The sequence below is a fragment of the Phasianus colchicus genome, chromosome Z (genome assembly GCF_987193195.1).
Source record: "Phasianus colchicus chromosome Z, bPhaCol1.hap1.1, whole genome shotgun sequence".
In the NCBI taxonomy this organism is placed as follows: domain Eukaryota; kingdom Metazoa; phylum Chordata; class Aves; order Galliformes; family Phasianidae; genus Phasianus; species Phasianus colchicus.
This window is the reverse complement of record NC_143476.1, coordinates 78857649-78881959: the sequence shown is the minus strand read 5'-3', so window position 1 is coordinate 78881959 and position 24311 is coordinate 78857649. Positions and strand designations below refer to the sequence as shown.

Genomic DNA, 24311 nt, shown 5'->3' with positions numbered 1-24311 from the left:
TTGTCATCCCTTTAGATCTTTACATGAAAGCAGCTGATGATTCTAAAGACATCTGCAAACACAGAATTTTGTCTTGCTTTAAGGAAAGAATTGTTCACCCTAGGAGATGCTTATCATACTTGTCTATCATTCGTCTGTGCAGTTTGCACAGACTGTCTGACTTGCAGGCAGAGCCACTGTCCCCCTGGTCAGGGATGCTGGTCACATTCACCACAGCAAGGAGTTCTGATCCTCAGGCTGTGCCACATCACCAGCACAACTCCTGCAGGTCAGCAAGACTGCTACTCCAAAATAGATCACAGCATTAAGCCCCCAGAGATCCAACTTAAAGCACCAAAATGAGTTCAAAGCACAAGTCATGCCTTCTGCTATTTATGCTTTTGTAGGTGCTTTTCAAAATTATCTTCCAAGGCACACCAGCTGTAGCAAATAGGTTCACATTAATTAAATCCTGCTACTCAGTCATTTCTGATGGTGATGCTATTTTAACTGAGCTGCAACAAACCCTATATACTGAAGTGACAGCTGTAAAATTTTCTTTAACAATAAGTGGAGTCACACAAATCATCTTAAACTCTGGCTTGAATTTTCTTTGTTTAATCTGAGAAAAGTCTTAAAATATTATACACCCCTGCTTTTCACAGTTGTCTCCTTGAACAGCATTTCACTTTCAATATTACACAAATTCTCCATTTTGATGAAGATTGCTACTGCTGAGTGTTGAAGCAATACTGTATTCCTTGCAGAGCCCAATTAGATCACAGAGTATCTAGTTACACACTGATATCCCAGGGGACCAGATCTGCATACAGAATTTTAATGGTAAAACAAATGATTAGAGCAGTAATTTGTGTTTCAACAGCATCTCGGGGAAAAATCAATGTGATACATTAAATGTTCTGCTCAATGTTACCTGGCTAATCTAGAAATCAAAGTAAATCCAGTCTTGTTAAAAACAAGGCACAGTTACTGATATTAAAGATGGATCTTGCAAACCTTCATTTTATCCACTGAAGTTCCTTTGATTTCAGTAGGATTTTATTTCTGAAGTATATATGTACAAACAAGATTAACTGATTGCAGTAGTGGGCCCAAAATCATAATAAGATTAATTAAACTATTTGCCTTTTATTGTCAGATCTATAGCCTCTGGGAGTTGCAGAAGAGGTAGCTAAGCAATGATCACCACAGCCAATATACAACACAGTGCCAAACACTACTATAAAACACTGAAGTCATGAGAGGCCACACACTTCTCACTACTGAAAACTACAGCAAACAACTTGTTAGCAAATAGCCTTTAGCCTTCATGCAAAACTCAGATGGAAAGGAAGGAACATCATGGTTAGAATCCACTAACCACTGCAAGCAGGATAGTATAGAACTTTGTTTTTAAGATAAAATCTTAAGGCACATATTTGAATCTAAAAATTGGATTCCTGTGTAAAAGGCATAAAGAGGAGGGTACTAAGAAACTCCACGTTTTGTAACCAGAACAGGAAGGACCCACTCAGTTCTATAAAGAGAAAATGAAGTTTGGCTTATTTCGGTTGACACTGAAAGGATCTGGTCTGAGCTGTTTCAAAGTCTGTAAACGTTCTTCCTGACTGAAAAAAAAAAAAAGTTTTTGGCTGTCCACATGTATAAGTTATTTGAGCAGGTCATCTAATGTTTATCCTCATCACACGCTATCTATATTCCACATCATCAGAAAACATCTAACTCTGTGAAATTCAAAATCCTGGCACTTGGCATAGAAAATTAAGAGTACAATTTTAAAGTGATTTTACCAAATCACTGTGTGCCTGGTAAAGAGAAGACCTTGTATGAACAAGTAAGACAAGATCTTGTACATTTCCATTAAGGAAGTTCCTTCCAGCCTTGCTTTGAGGCACAGAGACATTCTCATACTTCTCTGCCACTGAGAAGTGAACTTGTTGGTCCTCGTTATCACTGGATCTCAGGTCCCATAAAGAAAGCATGCAGGACTGCCCTGGTTTTAGTTGCAATAGTTACTTTTCCTCACATAAACGGTATGATGCTGTGTTTTAGATTTAGAGCAAGAATACAGTTGATCACCCACCAATATGTTAGCAGTGGCTGAGCAGTGCTTACACAGAGCCAAGGACATTTCAGCTTCTTACACTGTCCAGCCAGTGAATGGCTAGAGGTGCACAAGTGCTGGGAGGGAAAAGAATCAGAGCAGCTGCTCCAACCTGCCCAATACTGCATCCCATATTACATGACACGATGCTAAACAGCAAAGCTGGAATGAGGAAGAAGGGGCTTTCAGAGTGATGGCATTTATCTTACCAAGAAACCACAATGCATGCTGAGCCCTGCCGTCCTGGCAGTGGCTGAATACCTGCTTGCTGATGGGAAGCAGCCAATGAATTCCTCGCTACCCTTTGCTTGTGCACATGGCTTCTGCTCTATCTGGTGAACTGTCCTTATCTCAGCTCAGGGGTTCTCTCACTTTTACCTTTCTGATTCTATCCTGCACCCCATCTAGGGACAGTGAGTGAACAACCACATGGTGCTGAGCTGCACACCAGAGTTACACCACAACAAGGGTACATTCAAAAAAATACTGATGCAATCATACTTGAAGTCTTCAGAAGGCAGCATTGTTCACACATCAGCGTTTTGTTTTATTTTGTTTTTTTGTTTTTTTTTACAACAATAGGGAAGCAGACCAGCAAACCCCAGAAAATGCTCACACCTGATATATGGGAGCTGCATCTATGTTTCACAAGTGACAGTCCTTACTACAGAGACTTCATAACTTAAGATGAGAAGAAGCAAGTCCAAGGGAAATCATCCAACCCAAATCACACCAGGAAGAAGAGTAAACTGATACTCTCTTCTTCACTCTCACCAATTTACTAATTGTCTAGCAATTTCTAGAAGTATTAGGAAGCATCTTCCCACTGTTTCAGCAACACAATAGATAATGATTCAAGCAGTCAAGGATGAAGAGTCAGATAAACATCACGGTGTTGGCAAACAAGGCGTAAGTACAGTTTGGATAAGTCACAGACTGTTGAGTTATGAAGAGAAAGTGGATAAAGCCTTCTTTAACCATATGGAAGAATCATGGACTATTTTAACTTCAATTATTTTGATATTTGCTGGAAGAGCAAAACAACAGGGCACAAAACACTCTGGAGAGGTTCAAAGACTTTTTTTCTTTTCTGCAGGCACTCCTCCTAGTAGACTGCTGGGCTTGGGACAAACAAAGGAGAACTAGCTAGAGACATGAAGGATGACAGCTGTAAACTGACTAAAGGTGATGAAAAAAATTAAAATCCTGAGGAAAGAAGAAAGGTAAATCGCAGAACAAAGACTTATTTTGAAGTAGCAGTTTTTGCTCATTCAACTACTTTAGTGCCAATGGACTAAGGAGAAATGGTTGTACTTGAAAGACAACCTCCTAGAGCATATGAACAATCCAACCCAGTGTGTAAAAAATCAAGGAGGTAATGCAGGGGGCAAGTTTGGCTGAACACATGAGTGCGTTCAAACACAAAATGCCATACAGAAAGTGTAAGCGGGAACAGCTAACCTGAAGAACAGAGGAGGGAGACAAGGAGAGTTATGAAGCGCAAAGCTTGGCTGGAGTTAAAATTTGGAAAGGATGCAAAAGGCAACATAGGTTTCCTACAGAAAGACCAGAAGCAAGAGCAAGGAAGAAGGAAAATGCTGCTCCACTACTGAATGGGGCTGATCTCATAATGCACGACAAGGAAACTGCTGAAGTAACTGAACAGTGGCTGGACCAGATGTCTGCTTGAGCTCCTTTTCAACCTAAATTATTCTGCATCTCTCGATCTCCCTGCTCCCAGAAGAGACAACAACTTCACTTCTTGTCTCTCAACCTCTGAAGCAACTATCATAAGACACTGAAAATGCTTGCATAATCTGTGACGGAAAAAACAAATCTGGCCAGTTTCCATCACTGTGACATTAAATTTCTATGAACTTAGATGTAAGCTAAACACTATACAGACATTTATTGGTAAAATGTGCAGCATCATCTAGAGTACAAGAATGGTCTGTTTTCTTTAGTGAATTCATTTAATAGGACAATTGGGAATACACAATCCACTATTGCTCAGCTATGGACATATTTATGGCTTTCCCAGAGGGCTAACTCCCCCCTCATTTAAAAAATAATTGGGCTCAGTGCTGAAAAGTCCCCCAGGGAGAATGTGATTCAGTTCAAAACTGCTTCTTCGCCACACTAGAGATTTACAAACAGATTGGTGAAGCTACCATTTTTGGTGGCTGAGTTTTAATATATCATTCATAAAGATGAAAGCGCTGCTGAATTTCACTCTGCCCTCCTCTTGCCTCACTGGGGGCTCTGGACAACCCTCTTAACAAGAGCCTGCTAAGCAGCACCTAGAAGAGAGATATTGATTCAAACAGCACTGCCCATCTTGTCTTGACTGCAACAGACCAGCAAGTCACAGCAAAACCACAATTTTCACAGTCTGGGACACGTTTTCACCCTTCTCCCATGGATTATGAGCTCCTTCTGCCTCTGTAGTGGGAGTTACCCAACAACTGCTGGAAGTGGAACCCTTTACAATTGATGAGTGTCATTAAAAGCTTTACCTGATGTTATTTTTCTATATGACATCCCATAGGTGACTATCCCTGAAGCTTCACAAGTGGTGCAGTCTAACCTTTTTGAAGACATCCTTGCCAGTGACAACTCTACAGTGACAGACACCTGATCACAGAATGTTTTCTGGAAGTTGCAGAGGACAGCAATCCCTGACATCTGGTACCAAAGTCAACCAAAGCAGATGATCCTGTTTCACTTGGTCTGTTCTTACCATCTCATCTGTCCTCAAAAACAGTCATGCAAGGAACAAAAGCCCTGTGAATCTTAGCCAAAATGCGGTTTTAAGGATTAGCAAGTCTTTATATACGAAGACTAGACTTGCTGCACCTTAATGTTGTGTCCCACCTTCTTTTTAAGGTGGCCGAGCATTCACTATTTTCTCAGTTGAAATCACAGCACATCTCAGGATGTTAAAAGGTTCTGCCAAGAGTAATGCAATTCAGACTTCATAATCCAGCTACCTTTAGCATTAATTTGCTTGGATGACATCAGCTTAGTTTGGTAAGAAAGATTACCCAAGCAAAACCAGAACAACTGGGGAAAAAAAAAAAAGAGACTATAGATCATGCAATGAGCCAGCTTTCCCATAAGCAACTGTGTGGCTTTCTTCCATTGTTCAACAGTTACGAGCTCCTGACAACAACTGAAGGTCGCAGAGCTTAAAGCGCTTAATGTAACGCAAAAATACAGACAACAGAATACATGGCCTACTCTTGTGTATGTAAGCCTAGTGGCTGCACACTGATCACATTAAGTTATCATCCATCCTGACAATCTTCGATACCTGTGGCCCTCCAGACAAATCTCATAAATCCTGTCAAAATCCTAAGAGAAACAGAGTTTTCCAAGACCATGCATCCCAGGAAACCGGGTAAAGATGCACAGACAGCCCTGTGCAAGTCAATTTGGATTTGAAAAAGAGCTGAGAAGTCTAAAACTGCTCTTCTGCAGTGGGACCAGAAGGCTTTCCCCAATACCTTTGTTTTGTTTTGTACTGGTATCAAGAAGCCTGAAGAGATGGAACTGGTCACCGCTAGCTACCATCCACCCAAAGCTCACAGCCATGGCCAATTAAATGGCCATGGTTAGCTGAAGGCAAATGTACCTGGCAAGGTTCATCCATGGTCTTGTTCCTGCACCTCAGTCTCTAGCAGTCCTCTGGAACTTCTGAAGCTCCCTGTCTGTAAGCAACTCTAGTACTGTCTGTGAACATATCAAGACTTTCAGAAAAGGTTTCCTGCAGCACCAGCAGGCCTATATCCAGCTTTGGCTGTCTAAAGGTTCAAGAAAACTTCTCAAGAGAAAGCCAGAACAGTTTTCACCCTTCCCAAGAGCACTGATAAAGCCAAACAACAATGTATTCTTGTACCTCCATTTCAGCATGGAAACTGGTATTAATTTATTAAGTCAGACTTTTCTTTTAAAGAGAACAGTCTCTTTAAATAACTAACAATACCTGGGTTTTATTCAAATGAATTGCCTGATCAGAAAATAAGAAAAAATATTTTCAAAGTCTGCATTTTTCAACAGCTAGTACAGGCAAAAATCAATCTGAATCGCCTAACTCAAATGGTGAAAACAGAAGAGCTATTTTTACTTTTCGTATATAATGCCCCAAAGTTCTTATTGAAAAAAGACAAACTGAAACGAAAACATTTTTAAAATAAATCAATTAAACTTGAAATACCTATGAGCTAACATGAACATAAATAAATTCACTGTTTAAAATTAATTTTTTTACCAGGTCATACAGCCCTAACAGTCTTATATGCAGACAGTTATATCTTTCCAAGTCATCAGCTGGGAAGTAAGAATGTTAATTATTTCAATGTGTTACTATAGGGATGAATTAACCTTGATCTTCAGTGGGAGATTACAGAAAAAGTACAGGTCCAGAGCCCCGTTCTACGCACACTCCACCGTTTGGATGCCTTTAATTATGTGCCCAGATGTCTGCAGGAAAGAGCTCCATTCTCTTTTAGTTTCTTTCAGAATAATAGAATTCCAAATTGCACTGGAGTTTCATGCAACACCAGCTGAACTGAAGTGTTTGAATATCAGGGAGCAAGAAGAGGTATGCGGTGACAAAGGAGAAAATATATTCTGGTTGTACTTGCAAATGTAAGCAAAAAATGTGACAGGAGGGACAGAGAATGAAGTTGTTAAGGTAAAACTTGTTAGCTTACTATTAACTTTGCAATAATTTGGATGCTGTTGCAAATACAGCACTGTAACAATTTCCCCATCAGAAATCCATTTCACAGTCTGCCCACATCCTCTTTGCCTACTGTATCAGCACCAACAAGCTCCTATCTTCCTCCTCTTGTAACCAAGATCCCCTTCTTCTTTGAAGATTTATCAGGTGAGAAAAGTAAAGGAAGTCTAACTACCCAGCCTAACTACCTTCTGGAACTGGAAGCCTTTCCTTTACCCACATCCTACCACAGGAGATAAAAGGTTGCACTGTTCATCCTCCACCAGGGAAGGATAAGCCACACGAACTCCACATAATAGTAACTCTGACCTCACTCAAGCATCTGTGGACATGACATCATAAGTCATGAGCCATGCTGCTTCATCTGGACTGTTACTGCAGGCAAGCTACAATGTCAAGGAACTATCTGAGAAAACAGACAGGTGCACAGAAATTAGCACATTGATATTATAACATGGTTTGTCAACAAGTCTGAACAAATTTATTTTGTGTCTAAAAACTCTTCAGAAGTCACGGTACGTTGAGTGAGACATCATTTCTAATACTACTTCAACCATGCAGATTTCTTTCTACATTATTCAGCTGGAGCACCTTACTCCAAACTGTCTTAGTTTCATCTGGAACAGAGTTATTTTTCTTCATAGTGACACACACATATATACATATATACATGTATCACAATGATGCTATGTTTTGGTTTTAGTAGAAAAACAATGTTGATTACATACTGACGTTTCTAGCTGTTGCTGAGTGGTACAGTAAAAAGCCAAGGACATTTCAGTTTTCTCAGCTTCTCCTACTGTTTTGCCAGCAAGGGAGCTGGGAAGGGTAAATAATCAGGACAGCTGAACTGGCCAAAGGTATATACCACATGACACCACGCGGAATGAAAGTCTGAAAAAGTGGGAAGTTCATCATGCAAGCTGCCAATCATGCAAACTGGGCAATCGATTGTTGGGTTGTGAGCAATTGCCTGTGCACCATTTGTTTTATATATATGTATATAACATATATCATTTGTTTTATACATATATACATGCACACACATATATACATGTATCACAATGACAATATATATTATCCTACATATAGGATATATATAACATATACATATGTATATATATATGTGCGTATATACACATATATACATGTATATATATGCATACACACATACATATATGTATATTTGGGGTGAGGTAATCCCAGATATATATATACAAACTGGAGAACTCCTTGGGAGCAGTCCCACTGAGAAGAACTTTAGGGTTGATGAAAAACTTCAGATGAGCCAGCAGTGTGCACTTTCAACCTGGAAGGTCAGTGGTATCCTGGGTTCCATCAGAAGAGGGGGGGGGACCAGCAGGGTGAGAGAGGTGATTGTCTCTCTATTCTGCCCTTGTGAGGCTTCATCTGGAGTACTGCATCCAGGCCTGGGGCCCCCAGCACAGAAATTATGTGGAGCTGTTGGAGAGGGCCTGGAGGAAGGCTACAAAGATGATCCAAGGGATGGAACATCTCTCCTATGAAGACAGGCTGAAGGAACAGGGCTTGTTCAGCCTGGAAAAGAGAAGGCTGCAGGGAGACTTCAGTGAGGCTTTCCAATATTTAAAGGGAGTTTATAAATGTGAGGGAAATCAACTTTTTACATGGGTAGATAGTGATAGGACAAGGGGGAAACAACGGTTTTAAACTGAAGGAAGGGCAATTTAGATTAGACTTCAGGGGGAAATTTTTAATGAGAGTGGTGAGGTGCTCAAACAGGTTGCCCAGAGAGGTTGTGGATGCCCAATCCCTGGAGGAGGGGGCAGGTTTTGGATGGAGGCCTGGGCAATTCGCTCTAGTGCTTGATCTAGCAGCTGGCAACCCTACCTGTGACAGAGAGGTTAGAACTTGACCTTGAGGTCCCTTCCAAACCAAGCTATTCTATGACTCTATGATACTCACGCACACATATACACAAGTATATACACACACACATATATACATACAAATACACGTACACAGTTCTATATACAAATATACCTATTCAGACATAAAATTTTCGTAACTATTATCCTTTTCACCTGTTCCTTTGCTCTATCTTAGTAAATACTTATTATCTCAACCCACAAGTTCTCCTTCTTTTTCCTGATTCCCTTCCTATGTCACTGGGAATTGGAGGGGTTGTGAATGAACTACTGTGTGATGCTTGACCACATGCCAGGTTAAATCACAACAGCACCACGGCACAACAGATACCAACTACTGTATCAGTGGTCACAGCCTAGAGCCACATGTGATAAAGCACAAAATGTTTAAAATCCTGCACAGAGCTAGTATCTTTCATCCACATAATACAGAATAGAGAGCTCTATCCTTCAGAGAATCACAGAATAGATGAGGTTGGAAAGAGGCTTCTGGAGGTCATTTGTTCTAACAGCCCTTCTCCTGTATCTAAAGAGAATGAAAGGAAAAGCAGAAAAATGCTTTGACAGAACACTACAAATCACTGAATATTGCTCAAAAAGACTTGCATGAACCTAGTACTTAGCTTGGGAGAAAGACAAACCAGTAATCCCTCAGTCTGAAGTTGACATTCCATTCCAAGTGACCAACTTTCAGATCCAGAATTGCTTCTGTTCTCACTATACAAAAAACAAATCATACACAAGAAGTGATTTCAGCAACTATTACTCTTGTTCCACTAGCATCTCAACTGTGAAATACTCCTGAGATCATATTTTATTTTGTACTTTTGAACACAGCTACAAATGCATTCAAAGACAGATTTTGTTGACATTGCCTGTAATCTCCATAACCACGAAGAACTTGCTCTTCATCCTGTCAGCAGTTTACGGGCTGGTTCAGCCTGGTTCTGTGACAAGTGGGGCGGGGGGATTTCACAAATCTGTGCCTCCAGAAAAGGGAAACAGGAGATCCCCAAAATAATTAAAAACAGTGGCAATGATCTGAGGAGAAACAAACTAATTTACTAAATACAGTATCAGAATGCAAGATAACACTCTATAATACAACATAATTTGAACTGAAGCTAATAAATCAAATATAATGAGAGAGTGTCCGAAAAGTGGAAAGGCCTCACCATAATGCTGAGGTGAGATGTGCAGTCTGGTTAAGCAGCTGAGAGGAGAGCCTGACAAAGAAGTGAAAGTGATCTTGCCAGGAGTTATATCTCCTCTTTGACTGCAAAGCCCCCTGGGGTATGTAGTTCTTCTTCCAGACAGGTACCCAGAACTTGAGCATTAACACTTTAACTCCCACTGCACTACATGATGTTACGATGTGGAATACCGATAACCAAAAATCATAAAACCATGAGACATCCTCACTGAGAAGCATACTACATGTGTGGCATACATAAAGATTACCCACATTTTGTCTCCTACAGCTCCCTCTCACAAAATCAAAGACCAATTCCCTTTTTCCTTAGAGCATGCCAGTTAATATCGTATTTAAAATTCCCAATGCACTGTTGAAAAGCAAAGTAATAAAAAAAGCAAGCTATAATTTTGTTTCTAACTCTACAAGCACTATGAGCATATGTCACAACTACGGGTATCACAAGGCAACTTCTGCTAAGGAAACTGTTCTTAAACAGAAAATTAGCATGTTGCCCTCCTGAGAGCAAGTTTCCATTCTCACTAGCTAACATCTTTACTGTCCTTTAATAATTTGTGTAGGAGGAGGTGTTTTAATGTTTTCTGAGACACTTAAGTGTAAACAGCCTCCCACCTCTTCCCAGTAAAACCACCTCCAGATACATTTTAGCATGGACTTCACGCATACAGCCCACAGAGAAGACTGCGTGATAGAGCAGCACTTGAACAGCAGGGGCTTTCTGAGAGCTCCAGATTTCTGTACTCAAAGTCCAACATTTAGTGAATGAATAGCCTCATCAAACATAAGTTCTAAACAAGATGGCATTTACTCAGACAAATGCAACACTAATATCAGGAGAAGCCTGAAAAAGGCTACAGGATCAGGCCATAGCACAGAACAAAGAGCCTTGTTCTGAGGTTTATTCAGCTCAGTGGAGACCTCATACTGTCTGGCAAGCTCTCAGCAGCAGCACTGCTCACAGCCTCTCTCCATCTTCAATGCCATAGGGGTGTCTCCAGATTCACTGCAAAACACCAGTTGGGCTACCCTGCAGACACCTGAATTCAAACAGCACAGGGAACATTTTTCATGTTAAGTACGTAGACATAAAAATGATCGTATTGAGGACTGAAAGAATCAGTTGGTGTTGCTTCCCCACTCTGACCACACATACCTAAAAACATATAGTCTGGCATGACAAGAGGTTATGCCTTCAACAGTAGAGCAGATATAGCTCCTTGGTTTCCAGAGTCAAGCACTATGACAGGTGGACAGTTATGGCCTTCCTTATGAACTTAACCACGTGTATGAAGATGGAATAGTATATTTTATAACAAATCAATGAGCATCACATACATTACTTCATGGACAACTATAACCTGAAGGCAGATTATCTATCTACTTACTTGGAAATGAGATACTTGGGGGGCAGAATCCTATCTACTGTCTGTCATCAGTTCCACAAATGAGGATTCTTTAAAGTTTTTGCTTCTTTGAGAAATTTGAGAGCAAACACATCTATTATGATATCTTCCATTTTTTTGCTCTGGAAGCTCACATGCTTGTTCAGATGCATCTGAGATTTCTATCACAACTGACAGTTTAACACCAGTCTTAGAATTATACTATTAATACTATTTCTCTTAATCCATGGAATAGCTTAAGAAGATGGACATTTCAAAATGCAAATGGTATATGTGATTCTAAGGATAAAATTAATGTGCCAGGAATAGTCTAGGGTGTGTTTTATTCCAGCACCAGCATAGTCAGGCTGAGTGTTTCATCAGTATCCAAGTCATATCTCTTGGGGGTGATCAGCAACACATGCATTGTGAGCCAGCAGTTATGGAACTGGCAAGAAGCTACAGTAACCCCAGGCAGCTCTGCTCAGCATGTAAAATGGCATCTCCTCACAGTGGCTGCCTTCAATCATAATTCTTGTTCATAACCCTAGTGCTACCATTGACAAGACAGTCTTCAAGGGCAGTATGCAGCCAAGGAGGCTTATAAAAAGAGAACAGGCTGATGTTGATCTGTTCATCTCTCTTCCTCTTCATGCACACAGGAACATAAAGCACTACTTATTATGTATAGCCACAAGTAATGCAATGTTCACACTCGAAAACAGCATCAAATCAGGACACCTCTGCTTCTTGTGCTTTTTTGTATATGATTTCTTTTCATGAAAAACAACCTTTAATACTCTAAGTAATAGAAGAAATTTTCCTTGAAATAATTGCTTCTGACCACACAAACCTTTCTCTTGCCAGGTACTGCACCTTTTCAGCACAATGAAGCATTCTGAATTTTGCACTGCCATCATCTCCTGCCTCTCCCATCTTCTTTGATTTAACTGATTTTCCCTCTGACATATATGCTTTTGTGCCCTGGCAGCCAAACAGACCCCAACCACACCCTGGGGTGCATCAGGCCCAGTAATGCCCCGGGCAAGGGGAGGGATTGTCCCTTCTGCTCTGTGCTGCACGGCCTCACCTGGAGTGCTGTGTTTAGGTTGTGCACCACAAACTGAGAAGGAGATAAAACTATTAAGGAGAGTCTAAAGGACATCTACAATAGACGGTGAAGGGTCTGGATGACAAGGTGTGTGAGGAGCAGCAGAGAGCTCTCGGTTTATTGAGCCCAGAGCAGAGAAGGTCGAGGGAAGGCCTGATGGCGGCTGCAGCTCCTCACAGGGAGCTGAGCTCTGCTCTCTGTGGCTGCAACAGGATCCGAGGGAACGGCATGGAGCTGTGCCAGGGGAGAGACGTGGGTTAGGGTCGTGGGCACAGCCCCAAGCTGCTGGAGTTGAAAAGGCATTTGGACAGCGTCCTCAGACATAGAGTTTGGATTTTGTGTGAACCTGTGTGGAGCCAGGGGTTTTATATGATTTTACTTCTTCATGCATCCCTTCCAGTTTGGCATAATCTGTGGTTCTATGATAGATAGTATAGCCCTTTGCTAAATCATTGCTGCACTGACAGACTGTATTAGCCTCACTCCTAATTTTACTTTATTGTGCTTTTTTTTCCCCTCCTCTTTAAACCAAATACTTGCTACAAAATCTGAATATCAATACTGAACAATTCCAGTGATTCTTTAGCTGGAAAAAATCTTGCACAGAACGTGTGGTTCCTGCATCTCTAGCCGATATTCTAAGGCCAAGAAAAGGAAAATTAGAATGCAGTTCACAGAATCACAGAATTGCCAGGGTTGGAAGGGACCTCAAGGATCATGAATCTCCAACCCCTGCCACACACAGGGCCACCAACCATCCCACCTAATGCTAGACCAGACTGCCCAGGGCCCCATCCAATCTGGCCTTGAACATCTCCAGGGATGGGGCATCCACAGCCTCTCTGGGCAGCCTGTACCAGTACCTCACCACTCTCTCTGTCAAGAACTTCCCCCTGACGTCCAACCTAAATCTCCCTTCCCTCAGCTTAAAACCATTTCCCCTTGTCCTGCTGTCACGCACCCTTTCAAGGAGTTGATTCCCCTCCTCTTTGTAGGCTCCCTTTAGGTACTGCAATGCTGCAATGAGGTCACCCTGCAGCCTTCTTTCCTCCAGGCTGAACAAGCCCAGCTCCTTCAGCCTGTCTTCACAGGGGAGGTGCTCCAGTCCCCTGATCATCTTTGTGGCCCTCCTCTGGACCCTCTCCAACAGCTCCCTGTCTTTCTTGTACTGCGGACTCCAGACTTGGACGCAGTACTCCAGATGGGGCCTTCAGTTGTTTAAACTGAAGTTGCATTTGCATCAGTTGTGGATGAACAATGCCTTAAAATGAGTTTTCTGGGAGTTCAAAGATTTTACAAGAAATCTGATGGAGTTAGAGACGCATCTGCATAGGAACTTTAAAGGCAAAAATTTTCAGTTGTATGTACAAGCACTGAATTCTGACGCAATGACACGTATGAAGCAGAGAACAAGGATTCCCCTTGCACTTTAATGGCTGCACAGCCAAACAGTTTATCAGCACTCCAGGAAAGGCTTTCCCAAGGATGCTATCAATAGAGTTTTCTATCACCATGCAAGAAATCTAGGTTTGATTCATTTTTATTTTCCCTGTCACTGAGCTTGAAAAGCTGGGACAAATCTGAGGAGTTACCTTATTCTTCTGAAGGAAAGCTGGGAAGGTCAGTGGGAGAAACGTTACTCCCTCTTCTGAGCCAGCTGGCAAAGGCTTTCACACATAAAGATCACTTTTAAAAGCTTTTCACATAAACTTAGCTGATAAACCACACCGCAATTAAAAGATAACAGAAAGAAGCAAAATACTGCAAAGGAATGAAAGGAGGAGAGAAGCATGTAAGTTGCAGTCTTTTGACTATTCCCTTTGCTTTGCACCTTCTCTTACCATTTATTTATTTGATTCAGCCCAGCATTGAATCCCTGCCCTGCAGTGGCTTGCAGGAAGCATAGTGTACAGAAGCCTTCTCCCTGACCCACTCTCAGGGGGTCCAAGTCCTTCTGATAAAAGCCCAGCCTGCAGACGGTGTGAGGATTGCTGTGCCAGGGGCTTCTCAGAGTCAGGTTTCCTGGGAACCCAGTAAAGCCTCTGACACTGTCTCGCACAGTATTCTCCTGGAAAACGTGGCAGCCCATGGCCTGAACAGGTACACTCTTTACTGAGGAAGAAATGGCTGGATGGCAAGGCTCAGAGTGATAGTGAGTGGAATCAAATCCAGCCAGTGAGTGACCAACAAGTGATATCTCTAGAGGTCAGTACTGGGGCCTGTCCTGTTTGTTAATTTTATTGATGACCTGAATGAGGATATTTAGTGTACCCTCAGTAAGTCTGCAGATGACACCAACTTGGCAGAAATTATCAATTTGCCTGGGAATAGAATGGCCCTACAGAGGGATCTGGACAGGTTGGATAGTTGGCCCGAGGCCAATGGGATGAAATTCAGCAAGTCCAAGAGCTGGGTCCTGTACTTTGGCCACAACACCAGGCAGCCCTATACGCTTGCAGCAGAGTGGCTGGAAGACTATGTGGAAGAAATGGACTTGGGAGTGTTGGTCAGTGTATGGCTGATCATAAGCCAGCAGTGTGCCCAGGTAGCCATAAGGCCAATGGCATCCTGGCTTGCATAAGAAATAACGTTGGCAGCAGGAGCAGGGAAGTGATCATCTCTCTGTTCTCAGCACTGATGAAGCCACACCTGGAATACTGTGTTCAGTTTTGGGCCGTTCACTACAAGAAAGACATCGAGGCCCTGAAATGTGTCCAGAAGATGGAAATGAAGCTAGTGACAAGTCTGGAGCACAAATCTTATGAGGAGCAGCTGAAGGAATAGAGATTATTTATTCTGGAGAAGAGGAGGCTCAGACTCTACAACTACCTGAAGGGATACTGTAGGAAGGTGGGGCTCAGCCTCTTCTCTCACATATCCCATATAACTAGCAACAGGACTGGAGGGGATGGCCCCAAGCTGCACTAGGAGAAATTCAGGTTGGAGCTACAGAAAAATTTATTGTCTAAAAGAGAGGCCTGGTGCTGGAATAGGCTGCACAGGCAGGTAGTTGAGTCACCATCCCTGGAGGTGTTTTGGTGCTTTACACAAGACATATCTTACAGTATTCGTTCTCAGGAGATAAGTCTCTCTCACACAGGGTCTCCTCAACACAATGAAGACACTGTAATGTTTATCTTCATGTTTAGCAGAGTGAAATAATGAAATACTACCCTTAAGCCTGAAATGCTTATGGAAAACACGATATCTTTTCTAAAGCACTTTTTTTTTCCTGTAAAACTTCAGAAAAACAGCTTTCAGCGTTTAGAGCCTATGCTTTCTGAAGGCACTAGTTAAATGTGCACAAGAAATAGTGGTATCCTGTCACTACTTTGCTTTCCTGTAACTAAACAGGGTGACAGGGTGCAGGAGAACAGGCAACTGGATGCATGCAGGCTTGTTTTGTCATCTGCAAACATCAACTCTCCACCAGGTTACCATTCCATGATGTCACTTGCCTCTCAAGCCCCATATCAGAGGTCTGCAAATATACGACAGTTTTGTTTTAGTATCTAAAACCCATGCTTAACAAGATTTCTCCCTATGAAAGCAACTACAGAGGAAAAAAATCATTCCAGGAGGATCCCTTGTCTCCACATAATCATTGGATTTTCACATCCAACTGCAGGATAAGGAAAGTAATCTGAAAGACTTTGCATGTGAGAGTTCAAGATGGTTGTGGCTTTCATAAGAAATCCATCTAAAATACCACAAACTGTCAGATGCCGATCATTCTGACCTTGCATAATCTCCTAGTAGCCAATATTACCCTCCCATTTCACCATCTTGCACCACACTTTACTGTTTAAATTCCCATAGAAGATCTCGACAATCACGCACAGTCCCTATAAACTGTCCTTTATAGGAATGCGTACAGAAGGAAAAAGGGTCACATATATATATACATACACACACACACACACATATATACATATGTACATGTATATATGTATGTATGTGTGTGTGTGTATGTATATATATATATACTGTGTATATATATATATATATACTGTGTGAAGAAAAGCAATCGTGACACCTGTAGAACATCAGATGAATTCAAAAGAATGGCCAGTTACAATTAGATGACACCTAGACATGAAGACAATGAACAAAGAGGCCTTACAAAAGAGAACAGAGGAAAGATGTATGCAACTGGAAAAGCAGAATTCAAAGAAAAATGGAAGAACAAACGTGATCTACATTTTTATCACTTGAACATGAGGTATGTACACAGAGGTGACATTTCTGCAGCCAAATAGGAAGATTTAAAAACAAATCCTATCCAAGTTGAATACAAGTATGGCTACAGACCAACACTTGAGACCTGGGAGCATTGTCAGACCAGCCATGCAGTGATGAGATGGTATTCTCTTGTAGGAGCTACACTGCAGCAGAGGTTCGGCATAAGACAGAGGTATAGATAGAGGTATAGAATAATTTGCCATCTCTTCTTTCCCCCCAGGTTCACAGTCTGGCATTTGAACAAATTTAAAAATCAAAGCATAAGATTCGAGAAAATCTTCTTCCTTTTATCTGTAACTCTGAATAAATCTCCCTGTCCATGCCATCGACTACTTTCATTTTTTATTTCTGGGGACTAAGAGCATAAAAGAACAAAAGAGAAAACACAGACAAACACTGGAGATCTAAAGACAGGTCTCAATCTCAACAAATATCCCAGAAACAGAACTCAATTTGTTTCTATTTCAGATGGTAGAGCAAATAATAGGTTTAAAAAAATCACATTGTATTACAGGCAAGTATTACCAAAGCTACTGCTGGAGCAGTCTTGGCTAGGACTCTGAAATGAGTTTACCAGCTACATTACCAGTGCATATCCTCTATGTAATTTATGGTCTAGGAACATAAAGAGGCTAATAATTTCCTTTTGCAAACAGACTGGCAGCAAGTAAAGACTCGTGGAATACAGAGTAACCAAACTGTTAATGCCTGTCTTTTACTCATCTCTTTTATCATCACTGAACAGGCAATTTAAAAGCCCTGCATAATCAATCAACCTGGAGTCCTGCCAAACATGCTATGCCCAGCAATTCAATTTCAGCTCCTCTTGCCTTATTTGTTGCAAACGGTTTCCCTACTTGATTCAATACAGCAATCAAATAAGCCACTATACAGTACAGAGGACTGTAAGAAATGAATGAAGCAAGTTATAAAATAACTGTTCCATTTCCTAGATTTCCAGTCCATTCCAGATTCCCAGTTGGTATTTATCAGTGTAGCCTTAATGAACCATTATGTCAATTTAGACTGCTGCAAATCTGGCTGCTAGCATTTACCATTTGGCATCAAAAAATCAATGAAAAAGCACAGGCGCAATTATTGATTAACCAAATAACAGTCAGATGATCTACACTTTGTCCAGGCTCTGAATACATCTAATTTACACTGGATATGTTCAAGTATTTAAAAACAATAATTAGCTTAGCTGTTTCATACTAACACTACGTAAGTAAAACATTTCATATTAATTTCCTAACATGAAATTGGAGACTATCCTCAGCCTCCTGGGTCATCTCAGCTCTTTTCATCCCCTTGGTTCAGAAGTTAATTTTGAGGCAATAAAATTTACAAATTACTAAGCACATTTGAAGGACCTTTGAAAGCATCAGAGCATCAAGTGCTTTTAGTCTTGAAAGTGCCCTGAAAAATCATGTTTTCTTGGAACATGGTACTGACAGCAGCACACTCTGGTGACTGCATTTTGGCTTTAACATGACATTTCCTCAGCTTAGAAGTCAAAATATTGTTATCCACAATAATCCTAAAGTAAAGCTGACAATGTTTGTAAAACTGACACTTACAATATAGTGATGATTCCAATACAACTTCTTTCATGCTTCCTTTGAATTCCCAAATAACTTCTGTGCCACTCTTTTATTCTGTAGAAACTGGTTTGTGGTGGGGCAGAGATTGTCCTAGGTACTCGATCACAAGAATCATAGTGCAAACTGTGATACCTCCCTTTCACTACCCAGCTTCATGCCATCCCAAACATTTATTTCTGGACAATTTCAAGGCTTTGCTCCAGATGGTCCATTTCTGATCCATCTGTTGAGAGGACATGAGTGGTCTGTATGAAAAGAGACCCTTCGCTCTTGCTTTGAACTATTAAGTTATTATTTAATAAATTGGTGATGGCAGACAGCATTTCAATTCTGCAATCCCACTCTGCAACCAAACATAATAGCAGCTGTTCCATACTTCTTCTACGATTGTCATTTTTCAATGAGACTGTCAAAGCAGAGTCTATATCAGACGGTGTTTTTTTTTTTGCTTGTTTTTAAATCTCTGCCTTTTTTTTTTTTTTTTTCCAGTTATACAAACAAGTATTAATACAGGACTTCAATTAATTTTGAGTAACGGGTCTTCTGAACAATAAAATCCTTGTTACTGCTTTCAGGAGTAGCTGTACTGAAAAACAAAACAAAACAATAATCCAGCAAGCCACTTGCAATAACTTAAAAGTGGATCAAGATTGGCAGAGACCTAGACTTGCAACACATAACTGTTTAAAAAGCTTTGTAAGATTCCTAATTGCTCAGTCAGATGCAAAGCTGCCTTCCAGTCAAAACATTGCTGAAGCTGGGGAACGCTTGGGACAGAGTTCTCGGGACCACCTCTCCTTGCAAATGCACAGCTGTGACACAATGGTCCGTGTTCAGATCTACCTGGGAAACACATTCAGCACTTTGGTGAAAATTTCTTCAACACTTGGTTTTCTGTATAAAAGAGATATTAATATTCTGTCTTCCATTAAGTCTCCTAATAACAAGTGCTGCATAGGAACAAGGTGTTGGTGTATTTTCAGTTGAGGCAGTACCTACATCAAACAGTCATTCAGCCAACAGCTGAACGATATCAGAAATATCATTGCTTGCCATAGCCCATAAGGATATTCCTTGTACTCATGAGATGGGTCACCTTGCTCCTACACCTCCCAGCATACTGCAAACCTGCCAGGAGACAGGCAGCAGCACAGTAACACCACGAGTGCACCAGGCTGGACAGAGCCATTGCAGCAGCCGCAGGGGCTGTGTTTCATTACCAGAGGCAAAAGGTGCTGTAGATGCTACAGTTCCCCTCTCCAGCCTGGCAGATTGCCACACACCTTGTCAGCAAGCTGATCCCACCTGCAACAAAGAAAGTTTCTTTGCAGGTGGATCTAGTAGACTGTGTTGTGCTCATGACTGCAAAACATTCAACCTTGTGTACAGGGAAAGTGGTTAAGATTTGACGAGGGAAGTATCAAAATAATTGCCTGGCAAGTTATTTCTCACCTATGACAAACACCTACTCTGCAATCTTCAGTTGCTAACAACAGCTCTGACATATAAACAAAGAATAAATTTATCTAATCAGAGAGTGTGTTTTGAAATCTAAAGATGTTCATTAAAAATTAAAATTTGCAGGAAGTTCCTAATTCTGTTTCTCTCCTGGCAATTAGCCATTTTGTACATCATGTTAGTGACATACTTTAATTACTCTAATTCATAAATTGTAATCACTGTCTAGAAAATTTGTGATGCACTTGTTGTGAAGCAGATTTGCATCTTTATCAACACACAGTTGTTTTAATGAAAAGAGCTCTTTTCGTATCATGAATTCAGATTTATAATATTTGTCTTCTCATTAAGTACTCTCTTCCTCTCTGGTTTTTGAAAGGCACTTCCAACTGCAAAATGTATTAAAATCTCTTTTCATTGAGTACAACAAGAAAAAGGGAAGAAATAATTCCTTTGCTATAGCTACAAATATTCTTTGAAACATATCTCAGCTAATCTGCTTCAGTTCTTTTGAAAAACTCTCAGAGCATATACTTATACCTTTCTGTTCCCAAAAACCTTTGAAAATGACTTGACAGAGTTTGACTGTTGCTGGGAGTCAGTGGCATCCATGTTTTTTTGAGTGAGATACATGCTGTTTAAGCCTGGCAGTGCCTAACTGTAAGATACAGTGACACTGCAATTGAAAAGACAGGGCTTAAAACTGAAATTCAAAATTGCCACCCTTTATAATAGTGAGACAGTTGTTGGTGTTACTGATGTTCAGACCTCATTAGTAGATAGTTCTTTAACATCAACAACTGATTTCAGCACCATATTTCCTAGCATTGTTCCAGGCAGATTTAATGCAGCCCACTCATCAAGTGCAAGGTTTTAATAATTTGACGGATCTACTGAGTGAATCATAATTTCTTCTAAGAGATAAGAATAAAAAGCAAAACTGTAGGTGCAGATGAATGAAAGCCAAATGAAAAACCAGCACAAAACCTTGGGAAGAATATTTTTGAATTTGCAAGCTATTCTGTGTGAGAACATACAGAAAATACAACAGCTTCTTCATTTGCTGCAATGCACTTCAAGTACAGATCTTTCTTACACCAGGTTCCTAGCCATAAAAAAAAAAAAAGGCCAGATTTGCACCTCATCCCCAAGGAAAAATATTTTCCATGTTTTGCTTTATTTCACTAATATAACTCTGTTTGCACAGAGATACAAATCCATATTAAATATTAAATCCTCCAAGAGTGAGCACCTTTGTATCTTTGAAGAATTCTAGAAACAAGGCAGTGCAACTATTTGCCTATAGAAAGCCAGATTTTCTAGCACTGACTGAGTTTCACCAGTCAAGTACACACAAAGAGGCACACAAGGGCACTGAGCTCTGAACAGTAAATGAAGCCATCAAGGATGTCAAGGCAAGCATGAATGCAGGTGCCAGGCACATTTTCATGTACGATTCCAAAAAATAAGAGTCTGCAAAGAGGAAAATTCCAACCTGAACAATTCTATGATTCTATGAGATAAACAGCAATCAATCCATGCTGAGATCCATCCCTGCTTGCTGCACATTCCATGATTGTGAAAGTGCAAGTCCTGCTCTATGCTACCCAAAAAGCACTCTTGTGCAGCAAGTAGAGCTGCAATAGAAGCAGAATCCATCCCTCAGTGTAGGAGGAAAATGAATAGTGAGCAGAGCAGTCCCCACCCTCATACCACCAGTAAAACAGTTTTGCCAGTATGTGACCTTTTGTTTGATATCAAATCATCTCCCTGGCAGTCAGATCATATGTTTGTCTATTCATCAGCTCCTCTGAACATTCAAACCACCTCTTTACAGGCACAAAGGCTGTTTGGATCCTTCCTGCTCTCTATTGTGGCAGCTCAATAACAAAGACAGGGAGCTCCAGCTGGGTACCAGCAGTGAAGAAACACTGTACAGCCAGAAAGGAAAGAGATGTCAGCAGAGCATACTTAGGGAGAAAATTAGGGTCTAGAAACTCAGCAAAAAGTTATTTTTTTTCTTCTGAGTCTCATAAAAGGAAGATGCTCAGAATAATTACTACAATAGTGATGTTAAAATGTTAATGTGTACAGTACTCTGGGGAGCAGACAGTTCTGACTGACGCTTTGACTAGAAAAGGAATCTTACTTATCAACCTGTTAGCTGAATTAAAGCACTAGTAGAAGCAGTTTGATAAAAATTATGTCACCCTATTTGAAACCAAGCGAAAGAGAAAAGCATTTTTGGTAATGTGGATTAGAATCCTCAGCACCAAATATTAAAAATTGTGCAAGGCCTCTAAACAATTCTGGCAGTAGAACTGCCCCCAGCAGAATAGTAGCCGTTTGCAGGAACAGGAATTCTTTGGATAGTTAATTCATCACACTAATGGACATCCACATAGGTGGTCCATGTTTTTGACCCCAATCACCTCACCCAACTGTAGTTTCTCATATCAACTGATCAGCTAAAGTCCTGCAGAGACAGAAGAAGACAGGAACTTCTGATGGATTCTCATGCTTGTCCCAATGTTTAATGCAAGTGAGGATGATCCACCTACGCAGACAGTCCTTTCCTCCTCTCCTTAGATGAGACAAACAGCTCACTTCAGACAGCTAAAGCTATGTAGGATGAATCCCAGCATATGTATCTCAGGTACTAATTAGTTAAAAACCTTCTATGTGGAATTTTGAGGTATCAAGTCTAAAACTGTGGCCCTAAAAACCGCTTTGTACTCCTTAACTACATGTGACAAGATCATCTTACCCCAGCATTTCTCAAGCAATGAGTTGCCCAGAAATGAGTCAAGTCTCATAGCTGAACAGCTCAGTACCCAAAAGCATAAATCATCCCTGGAATCAGAAACTTAAGGTGCCTTTGCTCTAAGTTCTTGTTTAGAAACCAAGCTTTGAGCACACCAAAGAACATGAAACAGCCCTTAAGGTGCTCTGTATCTCCAGACACCAGTCCACACAGTCCAGAGAAAGCACCAGGTTGAAGGTTAAGATGCATGTGCTTGAGGCAGGGAGAATGACAACTGCTGGGCGTACGAGAGTCTGGAAATCCAGGCCCACAACATTTCAAATTGAGCACCAGAAGTTGTGTGGTTTTTTTTTGTTGTTGTTGTTTTTCCTGCCTAACATACTCTCCCATATTCAGTCATACTTCTATTTCTTTTCCGTCTCACTGAAGTACAACTATAGCAGCAACAGCTATATTGGGATAGCTTAAAAAAATCCTCATCACTGAACATGGCTGCATTGCTCTAGATAACAGAGACATCACAGACAGCCTGTATTTCTACAAAGATCTAACCATTTAAGGATAAAAAGATATCCATGAAGTAGGAAATAACAATCAATCAGGAGAGCTAAAATAAACAAAGACAATTATGAACAAAATAAAAAAAAGTCACAGGTCATCAATTGCTTTCTAAGTGCTTCATATTTTGTATCATGGTACAAAATACATGGTACATCTCAAGTTTAGAAAATGATGGGAATGAGACTCCCAGTCTGGAACAGTATTCTTCTCCTTCCAGAAATGCAAAAGAAAGTCTAAAAGAAAAGGTGATGGTGCCAGAGGAAAATGCTGTCAGTCAAAAGAAGGGGCTATCTTTACTGAAACAAAGAAGAGCAAATCCTCCACAGCAGCCAGGATGTAGGTTGGGCTGAGGTACGATGAGAATCTGAAACCAAGGATAAGCACTTTGTGTTCAGTATGATTGGCAATGGTATGGAGAAGGAAAGAGAAAGACAAACAAGCAAGATCAGACTCACTTGTATGAGTTCTGCAGAAAGATCAGCGGGAAAATAAGCCATTCTTTCTGCATATTTCAGCAGTAAGGTACAGAACCATATGTAATCCAAAGCGAACCCTACCCCAGAAGCAATGAGACAGACATTCTACACTGAGAAACAATATATCATCCTCTAACACTTTGCTCTCACACAAACTCAAACACAAAACGGGAAGAAACTAAAACTATGCAAGCAGTCTTAATTCAAGTATTCTCTGATTTTGAAAGCTTGCTTCTCTTGATCACATTTTGGTATTATTTTTCCCTATATTACATACTAAACTTTGAACAGAAATGTAATGCGTAACAATCATCTTTCTACCCACAATATCAAAGCAACCAGATTTTTTAAAACATTGTTCCTTCATATTCCTCTATGCCTTCGTTACCTTTGTGCATTACAAAGGCATATTTGCAATGACAGCAAACTCTTGCTATTTTTCCCCTTTCCTCTGAAAGGACTGGGCTTAGATAACTTAGATAGAGTTGCTGGAGCATCAAGGAGAAGAGCACTTGGGGTACTCCCAGCACAACCCAAGCCAGACTCTGGTTGATACCTAGACAGTGACAGTTTCATGCTTCACAGATTGAGCTACTCAAGCTGTGTTTATTCTCAGATGGCACTAGCATTAGATTACTGTCAGGCTGTATTTTTATACTTAGTTTGAATTTGAAGTACACTGTTTCCATTTCAAACTTGGAGAAAGGCTTCTGTACCTGAAAATTTATCCAATTTTCTTCCCAAT

The 24311-nt window shown here is 40.7% G+C and overlaps 1 protein-coding gene across 1 annotated transcript in view; it reads right to left on the bottom strand.

Annotated features, from left to right (window-relative positions):
• PLCXD3 (phosphatidylinositol specific phospholipase C X domain containing 3) overlaps positions 1-24311 on the bottom strand; it is a 96316-nt gene that overhangs the window by 41919 nt on the left and 30086 nt on the right. The window lies entirely within an intron of this gene.